General features: G+C 45.0%; 1 long non-coding RNA gene across 1 annotated transcript; it reads left to right on the forward strand.

Moving 5' to 3' along the window:
• The first annotated feature begins 5,275 nt into the window (after positions 1 to 5,275).
• LOC132531196 (uncharacterized) lies at positions 5,276 to 10,143 on the forward strand. Its single transcript, XR_009544038.1, has 3 exons — positions 5,276 to 6,962; positions 7,476 to 7,529; positions 9,790 to 10,143. It is a non-coding gene; the product is annotated as an uncharacterized LOC132531196 (long non-coding RNA).
• Positions 10,144 to 13,654: the final 3,511 nt, after the last annotated feature.

Here is a 13,654-nt window from a genome sequence, read left to right on the forward strand (position 1 = left end):
CGTGGGCCGCGGTTCCAGGTCAGATGCTGTGTGGACGCGACGTCCCCGAGGCCTGGCGACGGTGAGGGGCACGCGGGCCTGCGTGATGGCTGCGGGCGAGCCGGCGGTGGAGGAGAGGCGCTCGTGTGCCCGCCCGCCACGCCGGCGGAGGGGCAGCCAGCGTGGCGGCCCGTCACCCTCTGCTGACACGCAGAGGCTGCAGGATCAGTCATTCTTCTATCGTGTTTTAGCAGAGGCTTGTTGAAATCGTTCCGCACCTGATGCAGGAGTGTCTCTGTGGGGTGGAGCGAAGCTCATTCCCAGGGGAGACACCTGGCGGGGCAGGGGGAGGAGGAGTTGGCAGCTAGAGAGGGCGACCCCGCAGGGAATGTGCAGGTGAGCACTCAGAAGTAGCATCAGCCTGATTCAAAAAGAAACAGGAGAAGCAACTCTGCCTCCAAGAAGCGGTCTTAAGGCAGGGAGGGCAGTTCCTGAATTTGGAAGTTTAATAATATTAGGTTGACTTAATAGGCTTGTGTCTTAGATCGCTTTTCTCTTACTGGATTTCTTCTCACACATTTTAGTTTCATGGGTCTTATGTTGGAAACTGTCAACAGTGAAATGTGCAGAGCCAAGGCGAGATTTGGTTTCCCTAGAGGCTGAGTGCACGCAGAGATGGCAGATCCCCACATGCCGGGGCCCAGGTGGCTCTGTTTGGGGGGGGCGGGGGAGGACGGGGAGGGGTCCCGGGAGAAAGAATCGCCGACCGGGGACACAGTCCCAGAGGGTTACTGGGGGATGTTGGTTTCCCGACCGCTCACCCTCTACCCCTCACCACACCCCACCCCCACTTCCCCACTCAACCCCAGCTTAGCGCATTTAACTGGAACCTGCAGAAGCAGGGAACAGAAAGCGGGACGAGAAGGGGAAAACGATCGAGATGTAGCCGAACTTTGGACGAAGAGCCTCGCCACCTCTTTGATGAAATGTAAATTGTTCTAGGTACTGCTGATGAAAGATTAAATCCGTCGATCTAAGAAGGAAATGGAAAATTTTATTTGAGACAAATTGAGGATTATAACCCGGAAACAGCCTCTCAGAAAACTGTGAGAGCTATTCTGCCCATTAGAAGTCAGAGCACAGTTACCATAAATTTTTGGAGACAGAGGGTTATACATTAACTGATGGACTGTTGACAGTTTACACAATCCAGATCTTCAGGTACAAAGTGGTGGGTCCTTGTGACCCTTTGAAGATTAAGAAAGAATGTTATCTTTTAAGGAGTTGTCTTGTTGGTTCTAGGGGAATGTTGCTGTTTATGGCTGAGCAGGTGTTTCTGCCGATTGGGAGGTTTGGTCAATGCCTAATGCAGAGACACGATGCACGGTAGAGGGTAGAGAAGAGGCCAAAGGGCAGAGAAGATTTTTTTACATTTAAGTTTTTCTTGTCTTGCCATAAAATGTGTTATTTCACAGTACCTCTTCCAAGCCCCTTGGACACGCCAGGCGCTGCATCCATCAGGGTTATGAGGGTCAGAGCTGAGCAGAGCTGCGAGCTTGCAGCGGAGTAGAGGCCGCCAAGTGCTGAACAGGGCCGCCCAGGCCTGGGGGTGGCAGGTACACAGGAAGGACTGGGGAGTTACATGTTTGTTTCCTTGCCCTCAAGCCAATCTCCCTGTCAGTTTATTAGCAGTCATCTTGAAGCTGTCTAAAACAAGACTTGGACAGCAACATCACATCCATCATCTGTATTGTCCTCAAAACTGAGTTGACCTGGTAAGTCTTAACAGGCCTTTTTCAGTCTTATTTCCTGTTGTCTGTAATCTGTAAACTCTCAATTGTTGTAACACTGCAAGGACCCAAAATTCTGGACTTTTCCTTTGTGCTTGCCAATTTCAACTAGCCAGTCCTCTCTCTCCACCCCTCTCTCTCTCTCTCTCTCTCTCTCTCTCTCTCTCTCTCTCTCTCTCTCTCTCTCTCTCTCTCTCTCTCTCTCTCTCTGTCCCTCCCTCCCTCAGAAAGTAGAGAGGAACAGTCAATACATACTTGCACTTTGCCTCTTTCCCTCCATTTTCCCCAACAGTCTTTCTGTTTTCTCTTTATCGCTCATATTGTCACAGGTAAGTTTCACTCAATACTGCACTGCAGCATCACGAGTCTCAATCTTTCCAGCCCACAATATCTGTTTTTTTAGCCACGCAGCTCCTAACCAGTGAATATGAAGTTTGAAAACCACAAATTTTAGGTTTTTGTAACTGCAGCTCCACTATCAGGATAACGGTTTCTTTGTTAGATAGGGTAGCATCAGCTGCCCTGACAAACAAAAACCAAGGTTTCAGTGAATAAAGACAATAAAATGATTATGCCTTGCACACATAACAATCCAGTGGTCTGTTCCTCGTAGGCAGGGAATCTTCCATCTTGTGGCTCAATTATACCCAAAGGTCACATGGTCCTCTGCTTGCAGGAGAAGGGTAGGAGGAGGGAGGACCACTGGGGCATTATTATGAGCCAGTTGTGGCATTGGGACACATGTCTTTACTGCGCCCTTGAGGCACACAGCAATCTCACAGGAGCTGGGAAATGTAATTCCTGCCCTGGCAGACATTTCCTGGTGACAACTCCCACATTCGTGGTGAATGTTGATAAATCCGTAATAATCCGTATGGAAGCATAGTGCTTTACCATTTACAAGGCATTTTAATGTAAATAATGACATGAAGTAGGCCTGAAAGGTTTATTATCACTATATCATAAAGGGAGAAATAGCTTCAGAGGAGTTGACTTACTCAAGGTTGTACAGCTAGACTTCCGGTTTCAGGCCCAGTGTGTAAAAAGGGCTTGGAAGTTGTCGTTCCTATTGTTACAACAAGAAAAACGCTGAGAAAACTGAAAATAAACACCTTTCCTTAATACTCGTCAGAGAATCATGAGATGGGTGAATACGGAGATTCTCAGCTGAGATCGACTTACCTGTAGCAGAAAGCACCAGAGCCGTGGACGGTAGGATCACTTACGTGGTAATCCTGACAAATTGCTGGAGGTTGAGTGTGAGCTACCAGGCATTCTTATGATGAAGAGTCAAGAAAAATCTCCTCCTGGCTCTGCAGATAGAGGAGAAAGGTAACCATTTTGAACTATGCCCAGAGCACCCTCCATAACAAAGGGCTACTAGCTAGAGTGAAAGACTTCACCAGAGCCTTATCCCACATAGGAGATGGGCATTTACCCAATTCCAGCCCCCTCAAGCCTTCCTGTCTCACCTCAGGGGTAAAAAAAAAAAAACAGCTAAGAAACACCTGTAAAGGTGACAGCCTGGAGACACAGGCCCACTAAAAGACTGAGATTTAAAGCTACAATTGTAGGATGCCACCCCCTCCCCACGCCCTGCCTCCACAGCACCAGAAATCAAATACAATGACCCTGAGTTACAGCTGGGAGAGCTGCAAGGCACAGACTCTGTTTAAGGAGTAGTTCCTAGGGAAGCCCAGGGACAATAGAGGAGGTAGCAGCAAGGACCCTGGAGGAAGCTGGAGCCTCCAGCACCTATGGCTGCAGCAAACATTACACACAGCCCAGCTGCTCACAGGTTACCGTACATCCTAACATGAAAGGCCTTCTGCCTCGGTTCCTATTGCCTGATGTACATTATGTCTGGATTTTAACCAAGAAATTGCAAGGCATGCTAAAAGATAATTTTTTTAAAAAACCCACAACAATATGAAGAGCATCAGAACCAGACTCAGATACGACACAAATGTTGGAATTCTCAGGCAGGGAATTTAAAATAACCAATTAATATGTGGAGGGCTCTAATGGAAAAAGTAGACATCATGAAAGAACAGATAGGTAGTGTAAGCAGAGAGATGGAAACTCTGAGAAAAATCAAAAGGAAATGCTAGAAATCCACAGAAGTGTAACAGTGTAATGCCTCTGATGGCTTCCCAGTAGACAGGGCACTACATATGAAGCAGTATAGTGTTATTAGAAGGTGGACTCAGATTGGTTATACATGTATATTGTAAACTTGAGGGCAACTGCTAAACAATATAAAAAGAAAATGTAATTGATAGTCTAAGAGAAGAGAAATTGGAATCACATAAAAATGTTCAAAACCAGAAGAAAAAAAGAAAGAACAAGCACAATGAATAGAAAAGCTACAAACATATTTATCCAACTGTATAAGTAATAACTATAAATGTGAATGGTCAAAATACACTAATTAAAAGACAGGGATTGCCAGAGTGGATAAAAAAAGACCCAGCTACATGTTGTGTACAGTAAACCCATTTTGAGTGTAAGGATTATACAACTAGCGACTATCTGAACCAAGCAGACTCTCATGCTTTAACTTCAATCCACTTGTCTTCTTCCCACAGCACATGCCGTCGATGAATTACAGAGGCAAGTACAGTTTCTAGGAAAAGCGGAGCCTCCCCACACCTCCGACGTTTATGTCAAGGGGGATAAACTAGGCCCTCATTCTCCCGAAAAGCCCTTGAGGGCTTGCTGTGATTGCCAACAGGATAGTGGATTAAATAAACCTAACTCCTTCTCCCCCTGCGAGGAAGCCTCAGGTCAGTTACCTGTTACAGGAAAGAATGTTTTAAATGGATCGATCTATCTCCTGCTCTCCTTCACCCCCTACCACTCACTCCCCTCCTCCCACCCACGACCGAGTGACCCTCAAGGGCAGGGACTGTTTCCATTTATTCCCATAGCTCCTGAGCCTGAACAGATACTTAATGAATGCTCCCTTGACTTAGCACAGCCGTTCTGAGCATGGCGTTTTTCTACAGGAACGCTCGCTGACCCCCTTGGCTACCCACCTGTTGCACGCCTGGCACCGCTGCAGCAGCGTCGCACCTCCCTTCTCCCCAGCTGCCAGCATTCACTGGGAGTCAGTCATGAACTAAGCTGCTTCCACGCCACCCCATCCTAAAGACTCATGAGCGCCTTTTCTCCTTCCCACCCTCCCCATCCCATAACTGGAGGACAGGGATGCTAAAGAAGGAACGTCTGCACTCACAAGAAAGCTGCCAATTTCTCCATGCATGTTCTTCTCAGCTATTGGTTACCTTTTTCCTTAGGAAAAGAACAATAACAATTTGCCCTTTCTTTCATCTCTTAAAATAACTTGAGTGTAAGATATACTTTAGAGCCTTCTGTACATGATAGCAAAACTGATCTGTGAACATTTGACAGTTCAATTAGGATCAGGCGACAGCACTTTGGAAATAAGAATATGAGAATCTCATCTTGAGCCAGGCAGATTGGCCGCTCCACCTTAGGGTCCGGAGGTTTAAGGAGGAGAGATAGATACACCTCTGAGCCGAACAGGAGGAGCTGGGCACAAACAGGAAGAAGAAAGGAAGTAGGGCCCCCTGTTCCCACCCTTGTTACTGGTAATGAGCTCCAGCTGCCTCACATTAAAGTAGTGCTTTGTGGCTGGTGAGGATACCCCTTAAAAACCATTGCTCAAGGCCTTCACAGAAAACCCTGAAAATCCAGGTGCTGAAGAAGAGTATTCCTTTTACCTTCCTCCTACACCCTTGATACAAGAAATAGATTTGAACCCTTTGGTTGTCTTAGGTAGATACCTCAGCATAGGATTTCTGGGCCACAGATATTTTTTAATGAAAAGGAAAAAACTAATGTTACGACTTTAGGGAAGTTTCTAAAAGGCAAAAAAACTAGAACCAACCTCCATGTTACATAGAGAATATAAGTAAAGAGTTGGCCATAAACAGATTACACTGCAAAATTATTTGGAAACTAGAAGGATGGTAATAAAAATAGCAGCTGTATATTCTCTAGTCTTCAGTTGGTCAGATATTAGGTAATTATGACCAAAAGCTGTAGTCTTCTGAGCCAGGGCCCACCCCATAAAAAGGTGTGGTTACCCTGCCCAGGCCAGGAGGGCTGGGAAACCCCAGGACATCAGGGTTTTTTCCTGGGAAGAAAGAACTGACAACCTGTTCCCTTCTCCCCCAGCATATCTGCATGAAACCTCATGGTTCATTTTAATTTACTTTCTGATGTTTCACAATTTTGGCATTCCCGTTGATGGTATCTCTCACTGATCTTAAAAATAGCCAAATATGAAAACACATAAAATTTTGGATAAATCGAAAGTGCTTTCTGAGGAGGGAAGTGTGGACGACCTCTGACCTGAACTTCCAAGCGTAAGAAGATGGACAGGATAGCAGAAGTGAGAATACCCAGTTTACAGTTGGGAACATCAAAGGTGCACAAGTTAAGGGGGTCCTTGGGCCACTGCTGACTCATAAGCCATCAGGTGGTAGCAGTTTCTCTGCCAGCTTTGTTCACCAGTTTCCTCCAGGGGGCGCTGTCTCCTATTCTAGTGCCCGCTAAACCCAGGTTCCCTTTGTGTACACAGGGAAGCTCACCAAGGTGGTCTTGGAAGCTGCAATGAAGGTGGTTACAAAACAGTACTCTTCTGAAATTAGGCCCAGGATGTACATGGTCAGATTTGCTCTGCTGAAGAGCAGGTAGAGGATAGGAAATCAAACTAAGTCTACGGAGAGGTTGCCAAAAATCTCTGAGCCAGGGAAATGGAAATTTTGTCTATTTTATTAAATCATAAGCTCTAAAAACAAATGGACAGCTTCCCTTCCAGAAGATAATTCTTAGTAAAAGACTGGAACCCCTTGCTTAGGTCTTTGTATGATGTCACCCAATTTTACTCTTGCTGGAACTTGCCTCAGTGATAGTTGGAGCGAATCCAGCCAACTCTGTATGCCTTGTTCTGAGGGGAATGGGGACCTGCTGTGGGCCCAGGGCGGCTGTTGTGTTTGCCAAGGGCTGTCCTCACCAGCAACTGTCAGCCTGAAAACACTCCTTGGGACGTTGGTGGGAGTTTCAGAAAAAGAAATCTTCTCTATTCCTGTCCAGCATCAACAAAACCCAGGTGAATAGCGTTCATTAGCAAGTTTTCTATTCCACAACTGCTCAAACTTGCAGGTAAGTTAATTATTCTACAGAAAGGTTTTCCTGCTTAATATTCAGAAAATATAGTAAAATCAAGATATGCAGAAAAGGCTTTGGGTGTGACAGTTTTCTGTGTATGCGCTTGTGTGTCTACCTGTACACACTGTTAACAAACAAAAATTTAACCGAGTAAAATTTAAAGGTCTAATTGGCTTTATTAAACGATTCATGAACTGGGCAGCATCCCATCTGGCAAGTAGAGAGGAGTTCTGAGGAGCTGTACAAAATGGAAGGCTTTTATAAGCAAAAGGAGGAAAAGAGTAGATTGCTTCAGGCTTAGGTAAGCTACCTATAGGGGACAGAAGGGACCTGTGTGGTAGATTGCCTCAGTGGTGCTGACAAAAAATTTCCATACTGACCGGTTAAGACGGGGTCCCCAACCCCTGGGCCATGGAAACGGTACCAGTCCATGGCCTGTTAGGAACCGGGCCACACAGCAGGAGGTGAGTGGCAGGTGAGCGAGCGAAGCTTCTTCTGTATTTACAGCCGCTCCCCATCGCTCGCGTTACCGCCTGAGCTCCGCCTCCTGTCAGCATTACGGTGAGTTGTATACTTATTTCATTATATGCTACAATGTAACAGTAATAGAAATAAAGTGCACAATAAATGTAATGCGCTTGAATCATCCCGAAACCATCCCCCCCTCCCCAGTCCGTGAAAAAACTGTCTTCCATGAAACCGGTCCCTGGTGCCAAAAAGGTTGAGGACCGCTGGGTTAAGACTATATTCCTGGGGGAGGCTGTAACTGTAATTAGGTTAGGTATTAAGTTTGGTTTGCTGATGTGGGGCTTAGCACAAGTGATTCCATTTTGTTGTTTCTTTGTAACAATACACAGTCCATTCATCTATATCTATGTGTAACTTAGGTTGATTTCAGGAAGCCTACAGCTTCCATTCTCGGCAAACAGATACAAAATGTATGCTTTGTTTCTATGTGACCCACTGGCATTCTCCTTCCTTGAGAGCTTTGTGCTCTATACATTGATTTTTTTTGCTCCCCCCGTTATCATGTACACGCTTCAGTGACAGCCTTCAACTCTTATTGCCCGAGATAATTGTCCTATGCAGGGAAGCCACAACATCCTGTTGATTCTGCCTTCCCCGTATTGATGGAAAATGTCATTGAAAATGTAGGTGGGAATCTGCACGTGAACGCAGTCACCTGGGGAGGCCTTGGTGGGTACAGTCCTTTACAGCCACACGTGAAGAGCAGGAAGGTGTATAGTGGCGGAGCCTAAGAAATGGGTAGTGGCCCCAGGAGAGCTATGAATGCAGATAATGCAGAATGGATGGGGTTGTTTTATGTCCAGTTTCTTTTTAGCCTACGCGCTTGTCTTTTCACCAGATGATTCTGGACAGTGGAAATCAACAGCTAGATGATCTATGAAACTAAGTTATATATTTGAGGACTACTTGGTGAAGATTTACCAGGACATGGTGGAAAGGATTTGTTGAGGGAAATTTTCACTGTAATGCTGCACATGCCCAGTTCAGGGAGTTCCAAGGGGAGAAAGGGCCACAGAGCTTTTGTCTGATCAATAGCCTCATTACCTGTCAGCCAGCGCCTCCATTAACACTAACGATGGCTTGTTTCCGCTTTTGGCAACAAGTTCCAAGCTGGTAGACTGACTGATGGTCATTTTCTACAGAAATGCACGCCATCGCCTGCTCACTGTGCATCTATGTCACAGACGGCTGGAATGTTTCCCATGGTTTATCTTTATCCCCATGAATCCTGAGGAGTCTGTGCCTGATTTTTAAAAACTGTCTGACAAAGGCCAGTATATAGGCACAGGGATCAGTGATGTTTCCTACAGTTTCACTTCACCTATAGGAATTCCTCATCCATCATTTATAATGCTTAGAGAGTCCTACTCATTTGAGCATTACCATGTTTTCTCAATATAAGTGTAGTGTGAGTATAATTGTGAAAATAAGGAACAAGCATCCTCAGTGCCCATCAAGGGCTGGCATCAGAGTTTATCAGTGAGTAGGGGGGTTTCCAAATACCAAACATTTCATTTTGGTTCTTTCCCTGTCTCGGCGTATGATTAATTACTTCATCCTTGTGTGTTCCCTAGTTTTTTCCTGTAGGAATAATAATATTTGGTGGGCCAAAAAGTCCCTTCAGTTTTTTAAGTAAAAATAGAGAACACATTTTTCATTTTCACCAAGAACTTTATTGAACAACGTATTCACCCTTTTGTTCCACTACCTTCTGCCATTTTTCAGGCAACTTCATAATTCCATCTTCCCAAAACTTTTCATCTTTTTGAGCAAAGAACTGTTCCAGGTGCCTTTTACAGTCTTCCAGGAAGTTGAAATTTTTTCCATTAAGAAAATTTTGTAAAGACCGAAATAAATGGAAATCCAAAGGTGCAATGTCTGGTGAATATGGCAGTTGAATCAGAACTTCCCAGCCAAGCTGTAACAGTTTTTGCCTGGTCATCAAAGAAACATGCAGTCTTGCATTATCCTGATGGAAGATTATGCGTTTTCTGTTGACTAATTCTGGACCCTTTTCATCGAGTGCCGCTTTCAGTTGGTCTAATTGGGAGCAGTCCTTGTTGGAATTAATCGTTTGGTTTTCCTGAAGGAGCTCATAATACAGGACCCCCTTCCAACCCCACCATATACACAACATCACCTTCTTTGGATGAAGACCGGCCTTTGGTGTGGTTGGTGGTGCTTCATTTCGCTTGCCCCGTGATCTCTTCCGTTCCACATTGTTGTACAGTATCCACTTTTCATCACCCGTCACAATTTGTTTTAAAAACAGAACGTTTTCATTACATTTCAGTAGAGAATTGCTGCAGAAATATGGTCAAGAAGGTTTTTTTCACTTATGTGGAACCCAAACATCGAAGCGACTCACACAAGCTGGTGCAGATGATTTTCAATGCTTGACTTGGACATTTTGAGTATGTCGGCTATCTCCTGCGTGGTATAACGTTGATTGTCTTCAATTATTGTTTCGATCTGATTGCTATCCACTTCAACTGTTCTACCCAACCATGGAGCATTGTCCAGCGAGAAATCCCCAGCACGAATTTTGCAAACCACTTTTGACACATTCGATCAGTCACAGCACCTTCTCCATACACTGCACAAGTCTTTTTGTGCATTTCAGTTGCGTTTTTACCTTTCTTGAAATAATAAAGCATAATATGCCGAGAATGTTGCCTTTTTTCTTCCATCTTCAATATTAAAATGGCTACACAAAACTTCACCAATTTTGATGTCTTTTTAAAACGCACGCTGATATGACAGCTGTCACGTACAATCTAACAATTGTTTTGAATGAAGTTAAAGACAGCTAAGTGCGTCTAGAGCCATCTTACAGAAAAAAACCGAACCTTTTGGCCCACCCAGTACAAGGTACCAAGATGGGATGTTATGCTACAAAACCTACTGATGTGTCCTCAAATCTTAGTGTCCAGGAGGTGATACAGGCTAAAAATGTACTTAAGAGCTAAAAGATCTTAGATGCTTTAGTAAATAATAAAGCTCTAGAATTTAATAACGGAAGTAGAATATTTTGGTTTTATTTTTCACTTTGAGGTTGATAAATAAATACCATGAGACCTTCCAAAATACTGTTACTCAGTGCGCCTGTCAGAAACAGAAGGATGCATTCATTGAATACAGCATTATCATTATTCTCATCATCATTACTATCAAAAAATAACCACTCTGGAGTGCTTGCTGTGGAGCGCAGGCTTTAGTAGTTGCAGCACACAGGCTCAGTAGTTGCAGCACATGGGCCCTTAGAACGCACAAGCTTTAGTAGTTGTGGCATATGGGCTCAGTAGTTGTGGCTCATGGGCTCTAGAGCACAGGCTCAGTAGTTGTTGTGCATGGACTTAGTTGCTCTGCGGCATGTGGGATCTTCCTGGATCCACGTGTGGATTGAACCCATGTCCCCTGCATTGGCAGGCAGAATCTTAACCACTGCGCCACCAGGGAAGCCCACCCCGTACATTTTGAAGCTCCATTATTAGGCACATGCTTGTTTAGGATTGTTCTGTCCTCTTGACCAATTGACCCCTTTATCACTATGAAATGGCCATCTTTTCTCCTAGTAATATTCTTGGCTATGAAATCTCCTTGGTCAGATATCAGTGTAGTCACTATCCCCTTATTTTGGTAAGGGTTAAGATGAAACAACTTTTTGTATCCTTTTACCTTTAACTTATTTGTATCTTCTTATTTAACTTTTACCTTTTACTTATATGTATCTTTGTTTCGGAAGCAGCGTATATTTGGACCTTCCTTTTATATACAATTTGACAATGTTGCCTTTTAATTATAGTGGTTCGACCATTAATATTTCATTAATATGGATTGATATGGTTGAGTTTCAGTCTACCATCATGCTCTTTGCTTTCTATTCATCTCCTCTGTTTTTATCCCCCCTTCTCCTCTTTTTCTTCATTCTTTTGGGTTAATAGACTTTATTTTTGTAGAATAATTCCAGTTATCTCGTTTGTTGGACGTTCAACTATAAATATTGTGTTATCTAGGTGGCCGCTTTAGGGTTTGGAGTATGTATCTTTAGCTCACTACAATATTCCTTCAAGTGACTACACCATCTCACATGCAGTATTAGAACTTTGTAGCCCTCTGTTTTTCCTATACTGGCCTTTGTGCTATTTCTGTCACGTACTTTATTTCTGCATGTTATAAATCTCACAATATATTGATATTTTTACTTTACACACTTCTTGCTCTCAGCAGGCATACCTCCGAACAGCGTCTCCTTTCTGTTCTTTTGCTAGAAATTTGTCTAAAAGAACAAATAAGATCCAAGATCATAAGGTTTCATAGTCCTTAGTGTAGAGTCTGTTGCAACAATTTTAACTACTGAAAAGCTGCCCTCCAACCCCCGGCAGCTTCCCGGTTGTTGGTGGTGAATTTGTTGGATAAGCAACCTTCAAATCCAAGTGAATTACTACATAAAGAGAGTAGATGAAAACCCAAAGAGTGATGTAAAAGAGAGTTTGGACCCATTCAGTAATGAGGAACAGATCAAAACCTAGTTTGACTACAACCGTTATCAGTCAAAATAGAAAGCTGAGGAGAAAAATCATTCATGGGAAGGTGGGAGGTGGCAGATGGAGGGGTGGCAGGGGGATTTGCTCTGCATGTTTCTGTATCGTGGGACTAGGAGGCTGGCCAAAGTTGTCTCCGTTTCCGTTTTACGGACTCATCTAAAATTTTCTCACCTCACTTAATGAGGCATTTCCCTTCTTCCAAGCCAGATTTGATGGGAGTATCTTATATTTTCTTTAGCCAATTTTAGATGTAGAAAAACTTCACAAATTTAGAATGAAGACATTTCGACTTGAAATAATGAACAGTACGGATTTTGGAATACTATAATGCGTTTTATCGCATTCAAATACATAGCATGAAACAGATGGCAGAGCACTAGGGAGAGAAGAGCAGGTTATGTGTAGTTTTTAATTCCCTCCTTCCAGCAACTTCTCTCTGTAGTACTGCATTGTAGGAGACAGTTTTAGAAATTCTATCTCTACTTTCCTATCAAGGACATAATACAATTTTCCATGTCTCAAATCCTTTCCAGTACTTAGTCTGGTATTTCCTCACATGCTATGTTAGAGTTCTGTCTAAATTAGAGCTCTAAAATGTCTCTAACATCTAGAGTTCCGTTAAGAAAAGCTTACTCATGAGATCCGATCAGCGCCCACTTCAGGCTTCCTGGTCATTTAACACAATTTCCTAAGTCAAAGCTAGGGTTACAGTGGTGTGCTGGGTAACGTTCCCTCAGTTCTGTCTGTCTCTTTCTCTTTCTCCAGTTATATTAAAAAATAATTGGCATACATCATTATATAGGTTTAAGGCATACAGCATGATGGTTTGATTTACATATATGGTTGAAATGTTTACAATAGGTTCAGCTACCTTCCATCTTTTCATATAGATGCAAGAAAGAAAGGAAAAAAAGAAAAAACAAATTTTCTCCTTGGATGAGAACTCAGGATTTGCTCTCTTAACAACTTTCCCATATATGGTACAGCAGCGTTAGCTATAGTCATCATGCTGCACCTTACATCCCTGGTACTTATTTATCGGTTCTCTTTTTAACCACAACCGCAGGTGGGCTTGGCCAGGCCTTGGAGCTAGGCTGGCACTCGGTGCGGGGAGAAGGGGGCACGGCGGGCTGAAGACACCTGCTGCAGGCGCGGGGGCGGCAGCGGACGGCCAAGGAGCTGCGCGGGGCGGGCAGAGAACGCGCGGGACGAGGGCGCGTGGAGACGAGCGCGCACGCAGACGCGCGCGCGGGGCCGCCCGGGGCGAGGAGGGAGAGGGTTTGCGGAGACGCCGAACGAACGTGGAGGGGTCGCCGCCTTCCCGCCTGCGGCCCGGCTGCCTAAGCCAGGGGAGCTAGGAGGGCGTTCCCCGCGGGCCGGGGCTCGGCCGCGCCCACCCCGCCCCCGGCCGCCCACGCCGTGTGGGAGACGCGGCCCCACCCCGCGCCCGCCCCCGGCGGTGGTCGCGCGGCCCGCCGCGCACCGCCCACCCACAGACGCGCGTGGCTCTCGGCGAAGGCGGCGCCCGCGCTGCAGTCGCCGGGCCCGGGCAGCGAGCATCCTCCCTTCTCCGTTCTTCCCTTCGGCCCTAGTCGCCTCAGCCCCGCGGTG

This window comes from Lagenorhynchus albirostris, chromosome 13 (genome assembly GCF_949774975.1).
Source record: "Lagenorhynchus albirostris chromosome 13, mLagAlb1.1, whole genome shotgun sequence".
In the NCBI taxonomy this organism is placed as follows: domain Eukaryota; kingdom Metazoa; phylum Chordata; class Mammalia; order Artiodactyla; family Delphinidae; genus Lagenorhynchus; species Lagenorhynchus albirostris.